The following is a 15,841-nucleotide window of genomic DNA, read 5'->3' as shown; positions in this document are numbered from 1 at the left end:
AATGTCATTCTTTCTCCATTTTTCTAGAAATAGAAGTGAAATGGGTATCAGTAAACAGTAATAACACTTGCCCAGTACTGAATAAATAAACAATTCAATTCAAAATAAATATGTAGGGTGCCTGAGTGGCTCAGTCAGTTAAGCTTCTGTCTTCAGCTCATGTCATGATCCCGGGGGTACTGGAACTGAGTCCCGTGTTGGGCTCCCTGTTCAGCAGGGAGTCTGCTTCTCCATTTAGCCCTCCCCACCGGCTCATGATCTCTCTCATAAATGAATGAATGAATGAGTGAATGAATAAATAAATAAGGTCTTTTAAAAATATGAAAATAATAAAAAATAAAGATAAATAGGTAGAAATGAGCAGTCTTTGCTCTGGAGGAGATGCAGAGCACCTGGTAAGGAGTGCCACTCTAATTCCAGTGTCCCAGAACCTCTGGTTCTGAATAATGCCCCATCACTTCAGGCACTTCAGGCATCCAAAATTCTAGCCCACAGTTCCTTAACATCCTCCACTCTAATGGTCCTGTCCTTTCTCATCTACTCACCATCATGGTCAAAACCTAGACCTCATCAGTTCCTCTCATTTCAAATTCCCCCAAATCTCAGTTTCAAGCCTATCTACTACCTTTGTATTTCCAGCACATTCCCTAGATTCCCTGTCTCCAGCAACCCTTCGAGTACACCTGCATTCTCTCTTTTTTTTTTTTAAAGATTTATTTATTTATTTATGATAGACAGAGAAAGAAAGAGAGAGAGAGAGACAGAGACACAGGAGGAGGGAGAAGCAGGCTCCATGCCAGGAGCCCGACGTGGGACTCAATCCCGGGACTCCAGGATAACGCTCTGGGCCAAAGGCAGATGTTAAACCGCTGAGCCACCCAGGGATCCCCTGCACCTGCATTCTCAATCTATTGGTCCTCTTATTACAGGATTGGTTGTATCTAAGATGCAAAACAGGATGCTAGTGCGGGTTTGTCTCAGCTGTCCTGGCTCCCTGTTTTCTTTTTGAGGACCCTGGCCCTAACTACCTAAGTGCCCAACTAACTCCTAACACTCTTGCATTTGTACTATTCTTAGTCCCTTGCCTTATGGCCTCACTTGCTTCCTTACTTGGCTTAAATCATACAATCCATATTATACTCATTCTCTTTGACACCTCTTTGTTCCCCTTCCATATGCACATTCTTTCACCATACTCACCTGCTTAAGCTACAATCCTGGTTAAATGGAGCTCTTCACCTACTCAGGGGCAGAACTTGTACAAGGCCACAAAATAAACCTGACCACAATTACTGACTTTTCTTTAAACGTGTGATCATTAAGTTTCTAATGCTGCCTAGAAATCCTGCTACGTTCTTCCTGTCCATTCTCCTTCCCACTCTCCCTGATAATTATTTCATACTTCCTCATTTCTTCTCAACACCGCCCCCCCCCAACACCTTCTCCATCTTCACTCACAGCTCCTGACCTCACTCACCACTTGAAAAAAATGAAGTCTTTAGAAAAGAACATCATGAACCTGTCACCTATGCAGGGACTTTATTCTAGTAGAGCTTGCATCTCTGTCCTGTGCCACCTCTCCCTGGTGGAGCTCTGAGCATGTGGACATGCTGTTATTACTCCTGTCTTCCCCCTCCTCAATATCAACCCTTTCTCTACCTCTCCTAAATCAGTATTCCCTGAAAGATATATCCAACCTGTCCATCTTCAAGTTTTCTCCTTATATTCAACCCACACGAATCAGATTTTTTTCTTCTCAAATATTTTGCAAAAAAACTCATCTCACTAAGGTTAACAGTGACCCCCACATGAAACCCAGTGGCCACATCTCCATCCTAACACTGCATTTTTCCACCAGCAGCATATGACACAGGGCTTTTTTCCTTTTCTACCTGCAGGACTTTCTTCACTTGGTTTCCAGGATGCCACACTCACCTGGTTTTCTCCCACACTTTTGGGTGCTTTCTTTGCCTCTTGTGCTACATCGTCTCCATCTCCCTGACATCTGAATGTTGAAGCGCTCCAGGGCTCAGTCCATGAATGGCTTCTCTTTTATATCTATGCTCACTCCCTAGTTGATTTCATCGAGTCTCCCTGCTTTAAATATCATTCTTATGCAGCCAAGTACATATCTCTAGCCTAGATTTCTCCTATAGACTCCAGAGTCACATAGTTAACTTCCTACTTGACATCTCCACCTGAATGTTTATCAGGCAATTTAAATTAGACTTATATCTAAAAATGAGCTCATGAAAAAAAATAAATAAAAATAAAAATGAGCTCATGAAATTGCCCGTCCCCCCAAAAAAAGCATGTTCATTATTGGCAATTCCCTCCCTCTAGTTGCCTTGGTGTAATTCTTAACTCCTCTCTCTCATTCTTCACTTCTAGGCTTTTTGCAAACTTTATCTGTTCTGCCTTTAGAATATATCCAGAACTCAATTACTTTTCATCAAATCCTCTCTTACTACCCTGATCCACCATCAGCTTTTATTTTGATTCTATTGCAATAGAATCCCAACCAATCGCTGAGCTTCTGCTCTTGTCCCTGACTTTAGCCTATTTTCAACACATCAGAATGACCAAAGTCACCTGGCCAATGTCACCTGGCACTGCCCCTTTACCATCACTTCTTATTTAAGCAAAATAAAAATCCAGATCCTTACTTTGATCATAAAGCCATACATGGGCTGGATCCTCCAACTTCATATCTTAACCCTTTCCTCTTCATCCTCTTTGGGTCAGCCACACTAGCTTCCCTGCTGTTCTCCCACACCCCAGGCATGCCCCATCTCTAAGTCCCTCTGTTCATCTCCCTTCTGCCTGGAATGCCACCTCATGGACATGTACATGTCTAGTTCTTTCACCTCCTTTGGGATTGTTTTTTACAAAGATTTTATCTATTTATTCATGAGAGATACACATACACACACAGAGAGAGAGAGAGAGAGAGGCAAAGACATAGGCAGAGGGAGAAGCAGGCTCCGTGCAGGGAGTCTGATGTGGGCCTCGATCCTGGGACTCCAGGATCACGCCCTGAGCTGAAGGCAGGCGCTAAACCGCTGAGCCACCCAGAGATCCCCACCTCCTTTGGGTTTTCATTCAAAAGACATCTTTACAGTAAAACCTTCTTCAGCCACTCTACCTAAAATTTCACCCTACACGTGATACTTATATGCCCTTTACTTGCAATAATTTTGATCTGTAAAATGCATCACTATTTAACATACTCTAGACTATACCTATTTATCTTGGTTATTGCCTTTCTACTAGATTAAAAGTTCCATGGAAGCAGGAATATTTGTCTACTTTGTTCATTGTTGTTTTTCCAGCTGCTAAAAGTGTCTGGCATAAATGAGCCTCTCAACATGTATTTGTTGCATGAATCAATTATTTTCAGGGATATTACTTTGGGTGCACTAGGCAGATTGTATTCTAGAAAGGATAGGCTGGCCCAGCAGAAAGAACACTGCCCTGAGTCTAGGAGACAAGGAATTTAGTTCCTGTTCTCTTACTAATTTGCTGTGTTCTTGGAAAAATCTACAGAACTCTATTTTCCTGTGTTGTGACATGAGTGAATTGGGCTGAATGATTTTCTATGTTCCATTCAGTTCATGAAGTAGCAGAATGTGAAGGTTGAAATAATAGGAGAGTCATTTGTTGCATGGATTTAATGAGATGATTTATGCTCTAGGACTTTTCTTTTTGTCCTGTGGGTCATAGTAGGTACATCAAAAATCCATTTGGATGTCAATCCCTGGTTTCCTTCTTCAGCTGACTATCTGCACAGACCAACTTGGAAATCTCAGGCCAACCCACTTGAGTCTTGGATCTTGGTTAGCTTTGTTACCTCTCTAAATCTTTGGTTCCTCTTCACACCTTGTGTCTGATCTTAGCATATAAGGTGATTGGGAGAAGAGTCAGAATTCAAATGAGGGCTCTTAAACTTCAACTACATGGCCACCCAGGCTGCCTCTTCCATGTAGGAGGAAGTGATTGCTTTCAGCATGACTGTGATTTGTGGGCTGTAGCCCTTCCTAACAGGGAACATTGAGTGAGTGCTGTCCATTCACCATAGCATGTTGTCATTTCTGAGTTTTACATCAATCACCTAGTGGACCTTGGCTGTTATTATGGCCCTGAATTAAAAAGGGGTCATGAGAACACTGTGGAATGCTATTTTTATAGGCACTCATTAGTATTCACTAAGGATAGGTAATGGAAACTGAGTTGAGTCTGGGCTTCAGAATCTCCTCTCTTACTGGCTAGCTACCTGCATGAACTTCAACATGGAGCACAACTCCTCTCAACCTCTGTGTCTTACGCCAGACTTGAAAGTCATTCCTGACACCCTCTCTCTTTCCCTTATGCCCTAAATTTGTCAGTCACCAAGTTCCGTTGGTTAAATTTGCATCCTGAATATCTTTAGACTCCACCCACTCTGTCCTTTCTCTCTTGGACTTCTGTTCACTCTAAGCATGATGTTCCTTTCTTCCTTAGCTTTCCCTGGCCCTTAGGCTGAAGTCCCACAACATAAAGAATTACTATGGAGGCATCTGAGCTGGGCCCATACACTCATCAGTCTTACCTGATGAAGAGCAATGTTCTTCTCTCCAGGCTCTTCACTGGTTACTGCTGTTCATGCTTCAGGTCTCTATTTCAATATTATTTTCTCACAGAAACCTCTGAAAAAGTTAAATCTCCTTGTTGTAAACTCTCACAGCACTTTCTATTTTACTTTTGTGCACTTATCACCAATATAATTAAACACACACTTTCCTGTTATTAATTCTTTAGTTTGTCACTCCCATTAGATGGCAAGCTCTATGAAAGCAGGAACCTATCAGTCTTTTTGACCATTGTCCACCCAACGTAGGCAATGCCTGACATACATTACTGTCCTGAATGTATTCTTAAATAACTAAAGAGATAAAATGAAGGTGATATACTTCTCTCATTCAGTTGTGAAGATTCAGTGAATTAATGCCAATACTCTTAGTACAAAGCCTGGCACATATTTACATATTCAGTGAATTATAACTATTTCTTGAATAGTAATGTAGACACTAGTCATAGAACGCATGGTTAAGACCAGATTCTGGGGACATTGAGCAAAGGAAAAATGCCATCAGGATAAAAAGAGTGAGGAAAATCTGCTGTTTTCTCCATTCTCCTTTGCTGACTTTAGGGCTTGGTGCTAAAGTCCTAACCTTGCTGCCCCGATCTAACTATAGTCCATGCTCTTTTCTCTCAGCAGGGACCGTTAGTGCTCTTCTACAATCCTTTATTTCCAGTCCCAATTGACAGTCTATTGCCGTCCTGAAAGAGGATCCTCTGAGCCTGCTCTGCTTAATCTCCCAGATGGAACTGCTTCCCATATACCAGCTGATGATTGTGCTATCTGCCTGAGTCCATGAGAAACCACATCCCTCCACTTGTTCCCCGTTTTCTGTTGTGAGGATATTTTATTCCCATTCACTACAGCAGAATTAATGTGCAAGGAAACCATCAAAATCCTAGAAGAGAACACAGGCAGAAACCTCTTTGACCTCAGCCATAGCAACTTCTTACTAGACATGTCACCACAGGCAAAGGAAACAAAAGCAAAAATGAACTATTGGGACCTCATCAAGATAAAAAGCTCCTGCACGGCAAAGGAGAAACCAACAAAACTAAAAGGCATCCTAAAGAATGAAAGAAGATATTTGCAGATGACGTATGTGATAAAGCATTAGTATGCAAAATCTACAAAGAACCTATCAAACACAACACCTGAAAAACAAATGACCCAGTTAAGAAATGGGCAGAAGACATGAATTGACAGTTTTCCAAAAAAGACATCCAGATGGCTGAGAGATACATGAAAAGATGTTTAACATCACTCATCATCAGGGAAATACAAATCAAAACCACAATGAGATACCATCTCACTCCTGTCAGAATGACTAAAATTAACAACAAAAGAAATAACAGGTGTTGGTGAGGATGCAGAGAAAAGGGAACCCTCTTGCACTGTTGGTGGGAATGCAAACTGGTGTGGGCACTCCGGAGGACAGTATGAAAGTTCCATGAAGCAAATGGTGGGTATTTGTCATTTCTAATGGCTGAGTAATATTCCATTGTATACATAAACCACATCTTCTTTATCCATTCATCTTTCGATGGACACCGAGGCTCCTTCCACAGTTTGGCTATTGTGGACATTGCTGCTAGAAACATTGGGTGCAGGTGTCCCGGCGTTTCATTGCATCTGTATCTTTGGGGTAAATCCCCAACACTGCAATTGCTGGGTCATAGGGCAGGTCTATTTTTAACTCTTTGAGGAACCTCCACACAGTTTTCCAGAGTGGCTGCACCAGTTCACATTCCCACCAACAGTGTAAGAGGGTTCCCTTTTCTCCACATCCTCTCCAACATTCATTTGGAGAATATAAATAATAGTGAAAGGGAATAGAAGGGAAGGGAGAAGAAATGTGTGGGAAATATCAGAAAGGGAGACAGAACATAAAGACTCCTAACTCTGGGAAACGAACTAGGGGTGGTGGAAGGGGAGGAGGGCGGGGGGTGGGGGTGAATGGGTGACAGGCACTGAGGGGGGCACTTGACGGGATGAGCAATGGGTGTTATTCTGTATGTTGGTAAATTGAACACCAATAAAAAAAATAAATAAAAATAAAATAAAAAAAGAAAGTTCCATGAAATATGAAAAATAGAACTACTCTACTATCCAGCAACTGCACTACTAAGTATTTAACCAAAGGATGCAAAAATGCAGATTCGAAGGGATGCATGGAACTCAATGTTTATAGCAGCATTATCAACAATAACCAAACTATGGAGAGAGTTCAAATGTCCAACGACTGATAATGGATAAAGAAGATATGATATATATGTACAATGGACTATTACTCAGCCATCAAAAAGAATGAAATCTTGCCATTTGCAATGACGTAGATGGACATAAAGTGTATTATGCTAAATGAAATAAGTCAGTCAGAGAAAGACAAATACCATGTGATTTGACTCATATGTGGAATTTAAGAAAGAAAACAGATGAACATATGGGAATGGGGGAAAGAAACAAAAGGAGAGAGGGAAACAAACCATAAGAGACTCTTACTGATAGAGAACAAACTGAAGGTTGATGGAGGGAGGTGATTGGGGGATGGGCTAGATGGGTATTAAGGAGGGCACTTGCTATGATGAGAACTGGGTGTTGTTTGTAAGTGATGAATCACTGAATTCTACCACAGAAACCAATATTGCACTATATGTTAATGACCTAAAATTTAAACTAAAATATAAGAAGAGGAAAGAAAGAAAGAAAAGAAAGAAAGAAAGAAAGAAAGAAAGAAAGAAGGAAGGAAGGAAGGAAGGAAGGAAGGAAGGAAGGAAGGAAGGAAGGAAGGAAGAAGGAAGGAAGGAAGGAAGGAAGGAAGGAAGGAAGGAAGGAAAGAAAGAAAGAAAGAAAGAAAGAAAGAAAGAAAGAAAGAAAGAAAGAAAGAATTGGACAAGAAATAAAATAATCTAATGTTTCCTTTCAGGAATGCATTTCTGATGTAGAATGGGATATTGAAAAATGAAGGATTTGGTCTTCAAAGTTAGTGAGTTGAATTTACCTGAAGAAAAAGTGAGGAAAAAATGTACATTTATTTTTTCTCCCTCATTTCAAATCTTTTTTTTTAAGATTTTATTTATTTATTCTATTTATTCATGAAAGACACAGAGACAGAGAGTCAGAGACATAGGCAGAGGGAGAAGCAGCCTCCCTGCAAGGATCCCGATGTGGGACTCGATCCCAGGACCCCAGGATTATTCCCTGAGCCAAAGGCAGATGCTCAACCACTGAGCCACCCAGGGGTCTCTCATTTTTTTATTTATTTTTTTATTTTTTTAAAGATTTTATTTATTTATTAGAGACAGAGAGAGAGAGAGAGAGAGAGAGAGAGGCAGAGACATAGGCAGAGGGAGAAGCTGGCTCCATCCATGTAGGGAGCCCGATGTGGAACTCCATCCGGGGACTCCAGGATCACATCCTGGGCCAAAGGCAAACACTTAACCACTAAGCCACCCAGGAGTCCCAGGGTCCCTCATTTCAACTCTTGATCTAAATAAGAAATAGAAGTTTATCCTGCTGCAGAATTAGCGAACTCTTACAAAACTCACCTGATCAAAGTATTTAAATCTCATGGAATTTCAGATCTTCAGAAGGCTTTAGGAGTTTAGAAAAGGGTAAAGCCTTGGGTCAATGGGCTGAATATCTTACTTGCTATTAGACTGAACAATAGATTATTTAAATAAGATCTTTCTATTATCTGGCAAAATAGAAGCATCCCTCTGAGAACTGGCTGTGCCTCCTTACTGGGAAGAGTGTACTCCACCCTTAAAAAATAACAATAAAAACAACAACAATATCATTATCACATGTTAAAAAAATCAACAATAGTTTTTAAAAATATAAAATATCCTATCAGGGTTCAAATATCTCACATGATTCTAAAATTATTTTTGCTTATTCAAATCATTATCCAAACAAGGTCTGAACATTGCATTTGGTTAACACATCTACTGAATCTTCTGTGAGCTATAAGCTTTTGTTTTCATTTATTTTTGCTTCTTTTGCAATTTATTTGTTGAAGAAACTGATAATTTGTTCTGGAGAGATTTCCATATTCTGGATTTTACTGATTGCAACTCCATGTCCTCTTGAATCTTGCATTTGTCTTCCTCCATTTGACACTTAATTATGGTAGATAAATGTGTTCAGTATTTCCCCACTCCACCCCCAATAAAAGGAATACAAAGTATATCCATGATAAAACACATAAGCTATGATCTCATTCCCATAAATGTAGATATGTGAATGTCTATATATTGTTCACCTTAAAAATAAAACTGTCAGTTATTTCAACAACAAAAAAGATGAGTTTATTCAGGAATATGAGAGAATTGCAATCTGGGACAAATAAGTTACAGCAAAACCATAGGCAAGCCCAACAAGCAAAAGAGAGGAACTTTATTTTACAGAGAAGAAGGAAGAAGTTGGGAGGAATTGTTTTGAAAAGTCCATTGGAAAGAAGCGAAAAAGTCTGGTTAGTGACAGTTTCTCATTGGCTGATTTGCAGGGATGGTTGATTTCCTATAGGAGATGCAATGTACACCTTTCCCTGTTGGGGCCCTTACCAGATGATTCTTTCCTCAACAGGAGGAAACAGTATGTATAAAGAGACGTGGAAACAAGTGGTCACAAGAGTGTTGAAAGTGGTTGTCTCAGCGGGTAAGGTTGTTAGGGGACTTGAACTTTTTACACTTTTATATGTTGACATTTGCTGTAATGAGTAGTCATCATCTTAACATGTGGCTATTTTTTGAAATGAGGAAATAGATAAAAAATCCTAACTATTCTACTTCCTCTCTGTTCCTAATCTATTTCACAAGTTCTAGTTCATTGAGTTCTATTGCTCTCTCATAAATTCACTTTCTTGAATAAATGATTGAGGTTCATTGATTTTACATTTTTTCATTAATTCAACAAATGTTTTTGAATATTTGCTAAATCCCGATACAAAGATTTAAAACCCTGGGCTGCCCTAAACAAGTGTGTTAAAAAGTAAACTTGAAAAAGTTGAGGCAGTCCTTCAGTCCTGGTGGCTCCAGTCACCCCTAATTAATTTGAAAATAAAGTCCAAATGCTACATTATAACATACAAAGGTGATCCTGGTCTGACTCCTGCACACCTCACCACAGCTACAACTCATCCTTTTCCGCTCCAACTGTTCTGAACTACTCTAGCTCTTTTTTCTTTTTTTGAAAGATTTATTTATTTATTTGGGGGGCAGAGGGAGAGGGAGAATCTCAAGCAGACTCCATGCTGAGCATGGAGCCCATGCAAAGATTGATCTCACGACCCTGAGTTAATGACCTGAGCCAAAATTAGGAGCCCGATGCTCAAATGACTGAACTACCCAAGTGCCCCTAAACTACTCTAGTTCTTTGAAGACTCGCCATGATTTCTCTTGGCTCTAAGACTTTGCTCACACAGATCTTTCTGTCGAGAAGTGTTTCCTTTTTTTTACCAACTCATGTCCCCAATTCACATGGCTAAATCCAATTCATCCTTCATCCTTTAAAATTCATCTTGGATGTGGTCACCTCCTGTAGGAAGCCTTCCCTGAGGTGATCCCATCATATCCCATGCATGCTTCTATCACAGGTATCATGAATTGCCACATTACATGCTATTGATTTGTACATTTAAGCACCAGACTGTGAGCTGCAGGAGGGCAAGGAATGCTGTTCTAGATCATTTCCTCACACTGCACCATGACATATATGTACTCCATAAATAGATTTGAATGCATGAATGAGAGGTCTCTTGCTTAGTGACAATTGCTTTCTTGAGGACTCCCACTGCACCATATATCATCAAATCCAGTGGCTCCTTCTCAGCCCATCCCTCCTCTTCTTCCATAGCCTTTAACACTGATGTCCACCTTTTCCCTCTCAGAAATCTTCTCTTCCTTGGTTTCCATGGCAATATATTCTTGTACTCTTCCAGCTTCTGGGGTCTCTCCTTTAATATATCTTTTTCTTCCTTAGACCCTAAAATATTGATAGTTTCCAAGGTCTAGTCTTTAGACTTTGTCTCTCTTTACATCCTCCCTCAGAAAATCTGGTCAAATAGATACTACCCAAGACTCAGAGGCTCACCTTGCCTTTTTATCCTGAGTCCCTGACCCGGCTTTCTCAGGTCAAATTTCCACAAAGAAGTACTGTAGGATACTGAGCTTAGCATATCTAAAAGATATACTCCTCTTTCTTGGCAATCCCTCCCCCATTCCCAGCATGTGCACACACATACATACACTTTTTTCATTTTATCATTCCTGTATTTCTACTGTATTAGGCCTAAAACACTAGCATGCAATTTTTTCACTCTTCTTTTTCTAACTTCAGTAAATTGAAAATGTTTGCCAATTCTACCCTGTCAAAGTCTAATATCACAACTCCTTTCCTCGAATGAAAAAAAATTAATATGAACATTTCAACCACATAAAATTCAGAAAATATTGCAACAAACATTTCTGCTATACAAGAGTCAGAGTCATTTTTTTCTCCAAAAAATGAAATGTAATTGCTGCCAAAACAACCCTTATGCTGTCCAATTCCCTTACCCTTTCCTAATGTACCTGTCCACCTGAAGTTGGTTTGTATTTTTTTCTGTACAATGTAATTAAATAAATCTAAAAGCAAGCAACTTATTGAGCTTGAAAAATAAAAAGCTGCACATGAAAGAAACTGTATTCATAATACGCCACTTAGTTCAGAAATCATGATATTTCTATAACCATAATACAGATAGTGCATGTGGGGGGATAGGAGGTGATGAGTGGTAGAAAAGTTGTATAAAAACCAAATTCTAATTTAACAATTCCTTTTTACTCTCTCTTCCAGTGCCCTGATTCTGGAACTCACCTAGTTCATTCTAATTGCAGTGACTTTCTAACTGGCTCCTGCCTAGGTCTCCTGGAATCTCTCTCAAAAGCACAGCATGGAATTATATCACTTCTCCTGCTCAAAAGCCTTCAATGACTCCCTTTAGGCTTGTCCTCAATAATCTATCCTCCATCTATCTTTCCAGGTATCTCCCTCTAAACCAGAGGTGCTCAACCTGGGCCCTATTGACATTTTGGGCTGGGTAATTCTTTGTTGTTGGAGGCTTTCTGTGCATTAAAGGATGTTAAACATTATCCTTGCTCCTGTCCTTAGGTGCCAGTAGCAAACCTTCCCACCAAGTTATGAGAATAAAAAATGTCTCCAACATTGCCAAATATGCCCCAGGGTACAAAACCACCCACCTCAACTATTTCTGGTCCCAGTAAACTATACTGCTTTAAACCCTAACCTTCACCCACATGTTTAATTCACACACACACACACACACACACACACACACACCCTGCCCCCCTACACACATATCTTAGACTCAAGCCATAAGGAACTGCTTGTTTTTCCTTGACTCTCCACCTGGTGATCCTGACCAGGTCTGGGACTGAATCTGGGGAGGCCGACTTTTGCCCTGACTGAAAGCTATGTTTGAGGGGCACCTAGGTGGCTCAGGGGGTGAGCATCTGCCTTGGCTCAGGTTGTAGTCCCAAGGTCCTGGGATCAAGTCCTGCATTGCACTCCCTACAGGGAGCCTGCTTTTCCCTCTGCCTATGTCTTTGCCTCTCTCTGCATCTCTCATGAGTAAGTAAATAAAATCTTTAAAAAAAAAAAAGGCTACGTTTGAGCAGAAGCTAGACTTAAAGTTCAGAAAAACAAAGCTATTTACTGCAAGAGAAGAGGGTACAGGGAGAACAGCTTAAATATTTTCTTCTCAGAAACTCCCCTGGAAGTGGGTGGTGCAACGCAGTAAGAAGCAAGCATAGGGAATGTAAGGCTGGGAGAAGGGAAGAGCTATAAGGGTTGGACGCATGGTGATAACAGGGAACATCTGAGTATTTACTCTGTGTCAGACACTCTGTTACAGTCACTAGTCTCAAAACAGATTTCTGATGTTCTCATTATCACTGCCACACTACAGGTGAAAAAAAGGACTGAAATGATCACATGATTTTCCCAAGTCAGTCCCCATAGTTAGTGATGAGCAGAGCTGGGATTCAAACACAGGGACTTTGGCTCTCCAGCCTGAGGTCTTACCCACAACCTCATACTCTGTCTTAGGAAGAAGTGCTTTCCAGAGCTCAGCTTTCTCTGCCTAAAGTTAAAGGAAACCTGGCCTGGATGGGCCTCCCTGCAAGGGATGAGAGCATTTAGAACCAGTTATCCCACATCTTCCAAAGCCTGTGGGGTTAAGTGTGATACAGATTCATTTTGATGCTAAGCTCCAGAAGGTTTGGGTTATCGCAGCTCTGTCAAGGATGTCCTCAGGCAGCCTTGAATGTCTAGTCTCTCTACCACCCTCCTGCTTTGGGTGAAAGGGTCCTTTTTATAAGGCTCTAAAGATTCCTCTTTGAATATTGTCTTCCTGCACTGCCTTGCACCTTCCTGTTCGCTCACTGGTTTTTATCTCCCAAGCTGCACAGACATCTCCATGTCCTCCTCAGGTTTGTTTTATTTTCCTCAGTAAAGAAAACAGGCTAGAAGCTGCCTTTCTCATCCCAAGTAGACTGTTAAGTGCTGGCCCAAATAAAATACCAATAAATTTTAGCTAACATAACCATGTAGTGCATGTCAACTGTTTATGAGGCATTGTGCCCAATACTACATGCAGCTTCTCCTATAGTCCTCATAATACCCCTCTGAGGTATTTTTATCCCCATTTTATGGATAGACAAAAGGAGTCTCAGAGAGCTAAAGTACCTTGCCCAGGGTCACATGCTAATAAGCCTCCAGCTAGTCTTCAAATCCAGGCATTATGACTCCAGAGTTCATGTTCTAAATATTAGCAGGGTGAAAAGTTAGTAATCATGTGGGTTACATTTGGCAACCTTGGCCTGACACCTACTGTTGTAGGCTAACTTCTGGGCCATCTCCATAATGGTCAAAGTGTCCTTGAGAAATAATGCCAGTCACTTGTTGCTACTGCTCACTCCAGAGGTGGAAGCCACAAGGCCCCTCCTCATTCTTCCCGGCAAGCTGTCCCTTTCTTATTTCAAAACTCCCACCCCTGATGTAGCCGGTTCTGGTGCTGTTCTGGTGGTTCCAGGACTTGCCTCAGGCCCTCCCTGAAAAGAACACACAGAAGCTCGATCTGGGGGAAAAGGCAATGAAGTATTAGAATTGTCCAGGTCCCAGGGTGAAGAAGAGTGGCCCACCCGACCTATGCTGCTCATGCCCATCCCCAGAGGTCAGTGAGGTACCTGACCAGAGGCAGGATGCTGGCAGACACCTGGGAGGCTAGGTCCAGGCTGCAGATTCAGTGCTGCTTCGGCTGCTCCTTCCTCCGTAGCTCCTTTATGCTCATCCCTGTGGGAATTGGAGTAGGTGGGCCCTTCCCCTGAGGCCAAGCTCTCCTACTGGCTTTTTTTTTTTTTTAAAGATTTTATTTATTTATTCATGAGAGACACACAGAGAGAGAGGCAGAGACACAACACAGGCAGAGGGAGAAGCAGGATCCATCCAGGGAGCCCGAGGTGGGACTCAATCCTGGGACTCTAGGATCATGCCCTGGGCCGAAGGAAGGTGCTAAATTACTGAGCCACCTGGGCTGCCTGGCCGTTTTTTTGTTTGTTTGTTTGTTTGTTGTTGTTTTTTTTTTTTTTTTTTAAGTAGGCTCCACACTTGGTGTGGAGTCATGACCCTGAGATCAAGACCTGAGCTGAGGGCAAGAGTTCAACACTTAACTGACTGAGCCACCTAGGTGCCTCTGAAGTGGCTTTTTGAAGAGAAAATAGTTCAGGCCTCTGATACCTTGGCTCTGCCCCATGAGCCCAGATGTGGCAAGCCCCCTGAACAACCTGCTTGCCTTATTCTCCCTGTTATCGTGGTCTCTGAAGTCAGAATGGATGCAGCGCTTCTCTTGTACCCTGGCCACTCAGCTCATGTGATCCCACCACATTGGAGAGCAAGCAGCTTTGCTTCCCAGTCAGCCCCTTGAAGCCCTCACTTTCAGGGCTCTAAGCCTGGGCCAAGTCATTCTGCTTCCTGTGGTGAGGTCACCACACCTAGCAATATGCCAGCTGCCACTTGGACTTTCTCCAAGGGGGGATGGCTTCAGAACTTTGAAAGGCTGAAGGTAAGTCTGAGAGTTGCCTTTGGGAGACCCATGCAGAGATGACAATGCAGGAGGGGCTAGTCAGTTTTAGAGGGTGCAAAAGGAGGTTAGCTATTCCTACTGGAGGGTCAGGAGCTGGGGGTCCACAGAGAAAAGGAAGTGCTCTGTAGCAGAAGGACCTTCTGATACTATAAAGTGAAAGGGGTTCATAGAGAAAGTCTATTAACATTCTATGTCCCCCCCCTTTCCCCCAGAGTTTTCCAGCCTTGGATTGCTTGACCATCACAGACACACAAATTACCACAGCTCTCCAAGTGTGTGGGAGAGGAGCACAGCTGTGGTGAAATAGGGGGCTCCCTGAGCCACGCTGTGGAGAACTTTGAAGCAAAGGGCTGGGTGTCTAATGTCTAGGAGAACCTACACCCTAGGCCATAGATCTTAACTGTCCCTGCTTCTCAAGATGCCGGCCCTGCCAAAAGCTACTGCAGGAACCCAGAGTAGCTGTGCATATCCGTATCAGAGCAAACACAGAAATCTCCAGGGCTGCCCTTTAGACTCTGCCTCCCCAGTTCTGCCTCTGTTCTGACTTGTCACTTCTGCCCTTCATTAGGACATCCTGATAACCCAGAACAGAGCTACCACATGGTGGTGACAGGCAGTCATGTGGCCCATCCATTCTGGGAGTACACTGGCCATGGAAACCCATCTTGGCTGAGTAGACTAAGTGGTACTGCTGGTAGAGGTTATGTCATCCTGGTGTGTCTTGGTCTGGCCCTAGAGAGTTGAGTTTGCTCATACTTAACTTCCAAGGCAAAGCCAGGCAGCAGTGGTTAGCATTGAGTGAGGGCAGTCATTGTAGGGTGTTTCCAGGTATCATTTGCTCTAATGAAGCATTTTCCTGCCTATTCCATCCCTTTGGAGTCAGACTACCACACTACTCCCACAAACTATGGTACCTGCTGGTGTTAGGAAGGGGACTCTAGAGACCCCACCCACTGAAAGTAGTCTTAAGCCCTAAATAGTGTGCCAAATGATTTGAAGTCTTATTCAAATTTGAATAGGTTTGAATTCAGAGAGCTTATCTTTTTTACAGATAGAAAGTGTTACAAATAATTTTTCTA

The sequence above is a fragment of the Canis lupus genome, chromosome 4 (genome assembly GCF_003254725.2).
Source record: "Canis lupus dingo isolate Sandy chromosome 4, ASM325472v2, whole genome shotgun sequence".
Lineage (NCBI taxonomy): Eukaryota > Metazoa > Chordata > Mammalia > Carnivora > Canidae > Canis > Canis lupus.
Note: the sequence above shows the minus strand (reverse complement) of the source record.